Source organism: Zootermopsis nevadensis, unplaced genomic scaffold (genome assembly GCF_977971745.1).
Source record: "Zootermopsis nevadensis isolate Lab colony 2312 unplaced genomic scaffold, Znev_1.0 Znev_ptg000023l, whole genome shotgun sequence".
In the NCBI taxonomy this organism is placed as follows: Eukaryota; Metazoa; Arthropoda; class Insecta; order Blattodea; family Termopsidae; genus Zootermopsis; species Zootermopsis nevadensis.
The window spans coordinates 7,007,016-7,016,262 of NW_028259155.1; the positions used below are offsets into that span (position 1 = coordinate 7,007,016).

At 40.7% G+C, this 9,247-nt stretch overlaps 1 long non-coding RNA gene across 2 annotated transcripts in view; it reads right to left on the reverse strand.

The window, feature by feature from the left end:
* Positions 1 to 9,247, reverse strand: part of LOC110826769 (uncharacterized) — a 78,652-nt gene that overhangs the window by 8,858 nt on the left and 60,547 nt on the right. The window lies entirely within an intron of this gene.

Genomic DNA, 9,247 nt, shown 5'->3' on the forward strand with positions numbered 1-9,247 from the left:
GTAGAGAAATTAGAAGATAGTGGCACAGTACAGGAGTATCATGAACTTAGAATTACAAAAGATAGAAAAAGGGCCTAATATTGAAGATGAATGGAACTGCCTAAAGAATGCCATTTTAAATACAGCACATATAACTGTTGGAGAGACAAGAAGATCAAGAAATGAAGATTGGTATGATGATGAATGTAGATCGGTCGTGGAACAGAAGAAGCAAGCTAGAATGAAATGTTTTCAACGAAATACGAGAGCTAATAGAAATCTTTATAATGAAGAACTGATATTGGCCACCAGACAATGTAGAAAGAAGAAAAGAGAAGCGTTAGGAAGAAAGATCGACAGTATGATAAAACACCATCGTAGAAATGAAAGTAGAAAATTTCATAAGGAGCTTAAAGAAGTAACACAAGAATACAGACCTAAAGCTGTAGCATGTAAAGATAGTCAAGGAAATTTATTGACAGAGAACCGTGATATTGTTAATAGATGGAAAGAGTATTTTAGTTGTATCCTGACCGGAAATGTAATTGAGTCAGAGCAGCCGACATATTATACTGTGGATAATTACATTGAAGATCCTACGTTCAAAGAAGTACAAAAAGTAATCAAATGTCTGAAAAATGGTAAAGCACCCGGAAGTGATGGGGTTACTGCTGAACTACTCAAAAAAGGGGGAGTCAAGTTATGGGAGAGAATACATAATCTGATATTGTTAATCTGGAAAGAAGAAAAGATTCCAGAAGAATGGACCCTAGGAGTAATACAACCTATACATAAAAAAGGAGATAAAATGGAGTGTACCAATTATAGAGGAATTACACTTCTGAATATAATATATAAAATCTTGTCAAGTATTCTATATAATAGATTGGTTGTATATGAAGAAGAGATGTTAGGAGAGTATCAGTGTGGCTTTAGAGCAAATGGATCAACGATAGACCAGATATTTGTATTGAGACAGATTCAGGAGAAAGCCTATGAATATAACATTGACTTACATAACTTATATGTGGACTTCAGACAAGCATTTGATAGTCTCAAATGTTAAATGATATTCTCCTATTAGGGATACCATCTAAATACGTCAGGCTCATTAGAGCAACGTTGAAAGACTCCAAGGCAGTAGTAAGAGTAGATGGTGAGCTAACCATTTAATGTCAGTTAATGGGAGTTAGACAAGGAGATGCTCTCTCAACAATGCTTTTTAACCTGACGCTCGAAGCATCTACTCAGAAACTTGAGATCTCAGGATATATAGGCATAAAATCAATACAAGTGAGTGCGTATGCAGGCGATATAGTTATTATTAGCAGAAATAAAGCTGCACTGGAAGAAACAGTATTAAAATTGATAGAAGAAACGCAATTAAGGGGGCTAAAAATAAATGAATCGAAAACAAAATATATGAAAGTTACAAGAGCAGCAAGAAATGTCACAAATAAATTGAGAATAGGACATTATAATTTTGAACAAGTGCAGAATTTTAATTACCTGGGTTCACAGATTAATACTATAAATTCAGTAACTAATGAAATTAAAGCACGTAGTGTGAATGGTAATAGATGTTATTATGCCTATCAGAACTTAATGAAGTCTAAAATACTGGGGAGGCAATTTAAACTGAGAATCTATAAAGTTCTGATAAGACCAGTAGTCACATATGGATGTGAAGCCTGGACATTATCTAGCTTTGATGAGCAACAACTTGGAATATTTGAACGCAAAATATTACGGAAAATCTATGGTCCTGGAGAATTAGGATGAATCATGAACTAGATTGTATCATACAGGGAGCAGGTATTGTGAGGCTGATCAAAAGCAAAAGGTTAGCCTGGCTTGGCCATGTTGCAAGAATGGAAGGAAACGGTAACTAGAAGAGTGATGGAATGGAGACCGATAGGAAGAAGGATGAGAGGGAGACCACGGAAACGATGGATAGACGACGTGGTGGAGGATGTGAGGACGATGGGAGTAAGGGGATGGAGAAGAATTGTGAATGATAGGACAGAATGGAAAAAAATCATCGAACAAGCTAAGACATACACAGGGTTATAACGCTATAAGAAGAAGAGGAAGACATGTTAAAATCTGGCTACATAATGGCATCAGAAAGTATTCTGACATTCATGAATATATTACAACACATTGTGTCACAAGCAGGGAAGATTAGAAAGTTGAAATTTTGGTATCATGGACATTGGAGAAGAAGCATTTTCACAACTTGCAGGAGTACCAGAACTACATCGTAAAACACTACATCTTCATTCTTGCGAACGACTGAACAATGCAGGCGTACTCAGAATCACAGAATACCAACTGAGTCTCACTGAATTAGATTTAAGTGAGTGTTCACACCTCACTTAATGGTACCTGCACCTTGTCATGGTGGTGGGGCTTGAGTACCTCAGTGACCCCAAGAGCTATGCTGGCGGTAGCATGGCTACTGGTAGGGCCTCCCTAGCCAGATTGGTTGAGGGGAGAGGTCAGACTAAGACAGGTACCCTGGTCCTCCAGGTTGGGGGTTGGTTGCAAGGCTAACAACCTTGCACCATAAAAAGGAAGATGTTTTGAAACCTCAATCAAAGCCTCTGACAGATGGACCTAACATCCGAGCGGAGGATAGGACTGAATGGAAGAGGAGAATTGAGGAGGCCATGGACCGAATATGGACCAGAGAGCCATAGAAGAAGAAGAAGAAGTGTTCACACATTGGTGATCCTTCTTTCATAGCTATCTGTCACAACCTAAAGAACCTTTTGATACTCAATAAGGCCTGCTATGCCATAACAAACACAGGCATATCAGAACCTTGTCATCTCCAGAGTGCACCAACAGAACCAACCAAACCACTAACATGGCACTCTTAAGGGCCCCAATCACATTCAACTGAACTCCTGATGTCCCTCCCGACGTACTTCCCGAGCCCCCACCCCCTTCCTTTCTCTCACACTCGCCCACGCGCTCCTATTGGTCCACTCTCACGCCTGCTCCCATTGGCTCGGGGCAGGCTACTCCATTCACATTCCAGCACCTATAAACCTAGCCCCACACACACTATTGGCATATTGAAGATATCCGTCTTCTGGGTTATTGCGCTGTGTAGTCTGGTCGATGTTAACCAACGTTTCAGAGGTCATACTGCCTCTGTCATCAGGGCGATGAATATGAGGATCGGCGCATCACAACTCGACAATTGGCCCAACAGCTTTCAGTCAGCAATGGAAGTGTGATTGCAATTATCCAGGCTCTCGCATATTCGAAGGTGTGCGCAAGATGGGTTCCACGAAGTCTCACAGCAGACCACAGGATTCAAAGGAAAACGATTTCTTCTGAATTGTTGGAGTGTTTTAATGCTGAGGGAGAGGTCTTTCTGTCCCGGATCATTACAGGTGACGAAACCTGGATACACCACTTTGAGCCAGAGACAAAAAGGCAGTCAATGGAGTGGCATCATCCTCAATCACCGAGAAAGAAGAAATTCAAGACAACTCCCTCCGCCGGAAAAGTCATGATGACTGTCTTTTGGGACAGTGATGGGGTCATTCTTGTGGATGTGATGCCAAGAGGTGCGACCATCAATTCAGACGCGTACATCAGGACCCTGAAAACCCTCAAGAAGCGTTTTCGACGAGTTCGGCCTCACAAGCATCCAGCAGAAATTTTGCTCCTGCACGACAATGCACGCCCTCACACAAGTCTGAGAACCCGGGAAGAAATCACCAAATTGGGTTGGATGGTGCTACCCCATCCACCCTACAGTCCAGATCTGGCACCCTCCGACTTCCATCTCTTTGGGCCACTTAAAGATGCTATCCGCGGAACAAGATTTGAAGATGACGAGAGCGTGATTCAAGCAGTGAGGACATGGCTACGTGCACAGGACAAGAGCTGGTACCGGCAAGGCATGCATGCACTTGTTCCACGCTGGCGTAAAACCGTACAAGTTGATGGGGACTGTGTGGAAAAATAGTATGTGTAAAGGAAACATTGATTTATATTGTCACTAAATTTGAGCCATCTTGAATAAATATGTTCCGAGGAAAAAAATGTGGGGCATTACTTAATGAGCGACCCTCGTATTTATTTTTCCCCCCAGGTTTGCAAGAACTAGATTTGTATGGCTGCCAGGGAATCACAGATGTCAACCTTTAGTTTTCTTGAACTTCAACATTTAAATCTGAGTCTCTGCCGGCAAGTTAATTTCATCAGGAAATTTAATATGTCTTGATTCTAATTGGGTTTCTCGATATCTTACCTTTTAGTCTCAAACACCAAGTCCTTCTATTTTGATAAAATTGTACAGAAGTACAAGGGGCTTGTTAAAGAGGATCATTTACAAAATTTTCAATGCTATTTTTTCTTTTTACATTTTACATTCTGCTTACAGGTAACAGATGCAGGAATCTCAGATCTGGCCTCAAAGAACCCAAGCATTGAAACCCTTAAAATGAACTTTTGTAACAAAATCACAGACAGTGGCATTATTGAACTTGTGAAGCATTTGTCAAGACTGAAACATCTTGAATTGCGGGTATATGTCACTTTATATCAAGCAAGTTAACTTGGTACATAACACATGCTGATAAAGTTAATAAGCAAGAACCCAGGATTGTATTTCTGTGGTTCCTCATGATTACTTTAGATTATCAAATTATCCTAATAAAATATGTTTTATAGAGAAGTCCTTCAGATCTGAAACTAAGCGAAATATTTTCAATCATAATAAATAAAATAAATAAAACATTTTAAGAGTAGAATCTGTGATAGATCATTAATGGCTTATCAAATTAAAGTTTTACTGTAATAGTTTCACAGTGATACATTACAAATCTCCCCATAAAAGTATCTTCCAAATAAAATCCATATATATATATATATATGCCAAAAATAAAGTATTTAAAAATAATTACCATTAAGTGATGTGGGAAGTCCCCAGTGACATTGAATTCCAAATGAAGGAGTTTATCATAAGACAATATGTAATTGATTGTTATTCTGTGAAATATTACAATTTTGCATTTCATTACTGCTCAGTGATGGCATTGTATTTATCGTGGATAGTACACAAGCAACTGTCATATGATATGTTTACAATTTTCTTCAAACTTCTCTGGATAACTGATACGTAGCAGTGTGATTGTTATCTGTTGCAAGTGCTAAATAATGGGTACGATCTCCTCTGCAGGGATGCTCCAAGCTGACAGATGCAAGCCTTACAGCAATTGGACAGAGATGTAGCAATCTGAAGTACCTGGATACAACCAACTGCTCTGGCATGTCTCTAGAAAGGTCAGAACATTTGAAATTATGCCTGCAGTCCCTGCACGGACTACACAGGCGGAACCTGCTTTGAATAAATTTAATAAATCTAGTGTAAAGGAACGAATCTAGTACCTCCACCTCCACCAGAGAAATTCTGTTCTTTATTGCGACACTAGTAACCGCATTTATTAAGTGAAAATGAAAATTTGTCAGTGAAATATAAATGTTTTTCTAGTGATAGGTTGATGGCAAAGATAATGACCAATAGAGAGGGCTTACAGCTTAATGATTCATGATGAAAGTTCTTGATTTTACAACACTTACAAAACTTTGTTTGAGGTTGGATTAAGGGTGTTGAAGTATGGACTGGAAACATCTGGTTCCGGACGCAGTCCAGTGATGGGCTCTTGTGAAAACAATAATGAATGTTCGAGTTCTGTGAGAAACGGAATTTACTATCAGGGTGACAATAAGTTTTACAGTAAAGACTCTGTTTCACGGAGTTGGTCAGAAATGAAAAATAGGAAGGCATGTCAAAATGCTACATTGGGTCCAACCAGTCTTAAACCCTGGATTTTTGGCTCAAGAATCCAGCACCATTTTCAACTTCTTCTGTGTCCTGGTCTTCACACATCTGCAATAAACTTTTTTCCATTTCCACTCTTCTGCTTGTTCTGACCCTCTTCTTCTCAACCCCATCCCTGTGAGTCCAGCATCAGTTACTGTCTCACACATTGTCAGTTTGAGGGATCGAAGCCACACTTGGTGTTGGAAAATGGCCTGAATAGACATGTCTGTCACTGCATTGGAACAGTCTCAAAGGTCAAGATATATAAGCCTAGGAAGGTTCTCTGCTATAAGACACAAAGTTCTCTCACGTAAGGATAGTTCAGCAAGATTAAGTCATTGCAACTGCAGATTTACAGAGGATCACCAATGCCAGGACAGTGACTTAAATCTAATTCAGTGAGACTCGGTTGGTATTCTGATTCTGAGTATGCCTGCATTGTTCAGCTGTTCACAAAAATGAAGATGTAGTGTTTCAAGATGTAGTTCTGGTACTTCTGCAAGTTGTGACAATGCTGCATCATCAATGTCCATGATACCAAAATTTCAACTTTCTAATCTTCCCTGCTTTTGACACAATGTGTTGTAATATATTAATGAATGTCAGAACTCTTTCTGATGCCACTGTGTAGCCAGATTCTAACATGTCACCAGGGTAATATTTCTTACACAGCTCAAAATCGAAAGATATATCACATCCTGTCAATGAGAGATCTTCCAAATTGGAAGCAATTGCCATAAATCTATTGAAAAGGGCATCCGACAAATCTGAATTTGAAGCAAGTCTTAGCTCCCTCCTGATATCAAAAGTTGAGAACACCCACTCGCATTTAGTTTCTAAGTTTGAGCACTTTAATACCTCCCGAAGGTATCACTACCTTGTGGAAGGCAAATAAATTTTGACGGGTGGGGACGTTTGCGTACTTAAATGACACTTAGACTGCTTTCACACGTGAGCCGCTCAACTGAGCCGGTATGCAGCTCATGCAGAGGCTATAAGCAATTCAGAGTTCGGCTCACATGACCCTCTGCTAGAGTTACCAACTTCAATCAGTCCCTCCAACAACACATTTTCAGTGTATTAGCAGCGTTCATCAAATCATCATCACCACCACCTCCATGGTTTAGCCTATTATAGACTGTTCCGTCTCCAAGGAATATTCTGTTCCGAGTAAATAGGATACAGTACTCTGCAGTAAAAATTAGTAATTCCAACGTTTTTGTGGGTGGCCTTTGCCTTGTTTGCCTTTATATATTTTTTGTGGAATTCTGTTGGCTTCCATTCTCTCTATATGCATTAGCCAATTCCTTTGATGTTCACATATTTTATCCAGCAAGTTAAAATTTCCTAGTTTGCATCTAATATCGTCATTTCTTATATGATCTGTTCTTTTATACCCTACAATTGGTCTTAGAAATTTCATCTCTGCTACTTCTGTTCATTGCTTTTGTAGTTTGGTTAGGGTCCAGCATTCTGCATCATAAAGTTGAGAAGGAACTGCCATTATATTGTGAAATTTAAGGAAGGTTTCAGTACTGACTTTGCCTAATAAAGTTCTTCTAATGGTGCCACATAATGTCGAAATTTGTTTAATTTATGATATAAATCTTTGGACCTATCTGTGCTAATTAAGTAGCCTTAGTATTTAAAATCGCTGACTTGTTCTGTAGGTGTTTGAAATTAAAATTTTTGCTCTAACCACCTCTTTTCCTACAAATGCAAGTTCCTTTGTTTTGTTCGTAGAGAAGTAATAATAATATTTTATAGCATAAATATTGTAAATGATTAATAAATAGTGCCCATTACAAACAACTTACTGGAGTTTCTTTCCCCACAAACGCCTCTCCCGTATAAATGCGTTGGCTAGACTGGCTTGATCTGCAGCTCAGTGAGCCTCGTGTGAAAGGGTTCCATGTCAAAGCACGCAAGACTCTCCCCGCCATAAGCTGCTACTAGCGGGGAGAGCTGCATAGTGGCTCATGAGCCGCTCACACAGGTTCACCGGCTCTCGCCTGAAAGGGTTCAATGCGTTTTGCTGGGATTTCTATCCCTAGCAGTCACTTCAGCTCACATGAGCCACGTGTGAAAGGGCTATGCCGGCTGGAGCTTTGGCTCATGGTAGGGTCACCCATGCCGGACAGGTCTAAGGCTATGCGCCAGACTAAGAGTGATACCCTGGTCCTCCAGCTTGGGCTTGGGGTTAACCCCACCCCAGAAAACAAGTATTGTTAGGATACTCTCAAAAGAGCCTCGGATGGATGGATCATTAGGTAATGGACCTGGCTAACGTTCACGGATTCGGAAGCGAACTGCGACATTGACTGTGGCCACATGGAATGTTAGAACCATGAAGAAGGCAGGAAAAATGGAGGTGCTGAAGTATGGGATGGACGTGGTGGCATTGGAGGTGGTGAGGTGGAATGGACATGGCAGGGTGGATAAAAACGAAGCTATTTAGGTTTTGAGCCTTTAGGAGACAGAATGTGCAAGATAAGGCTCAAAGGACTCTTCAGAAACTTGTCTTTTGTTTCAGCTTATGCACCCACGGAAGAGGCTAATGAATAGTCTGATCATCAAAAGCACTTGTTTCGAACACAAGGGGACCTGGAAGGTACCAAGTATGGGAGTGGTCAATCAGATTGATCATGTGCTGGTGTCGAGAAGGCATTCCTCTTCTGGGCAAGGCGCTGGGAGGGCAGAGAAAGATTAGTCTCCAGGGAGCTAGAAGCGTAATTATTGTTGTTTGCGTATAGTAGAGGTGTTGTTTTAGTGACATTGTGATTACCAGATCTTTCAGCTATGCTGAGGTCAGCGTGGCGTGCGCCGGTCGACCGGATAAAGGGGCGACCCTGGGGTGGATTCCTCGGCACTGCTCCCCACTAAAGATCACCCCGCCGCGCTGAACCAGGAAAGTGGGGCGCTAAAGCCTTTAGCTAAGGGCCCCGGTTCCCAGCCGGGACCCACTCCCTCGAAGCACGTAGCATCTAGGCGCAGGTCTCCCGGAGACGAGTCCGTTTCTCTCGGCGGCACGTCAGCTGACACCACTGCTCGCGCCCAAATGGACAAACAGTTTTAAGTTTCTTATCATCAGCATGTGTTATGTTCTTATGAACATCATTCTGACTTCTGTTTCAAAGAAATTATGTTCGAATGATTCAGATCAATGCACTATACCTCTTCTGACATTATGGTACTAGAACACAGAAACAATTTATTTCAAGTGCTCTGACTAACCAACAAAATTATCAAACCTGTGAAACTATGAGAGTCCTTAAAGAGCCTCTACATACAGCATATAACCTACATAAGCTAATCTTTCCATAAAAACAATCCATGCTTTAAAGCTTGAAATGTTGAATGAAAAATATGGGAAACCTAAGGAGCTTTGACAGTAAGGATCAGAGAAAGTGTACAAGCCCA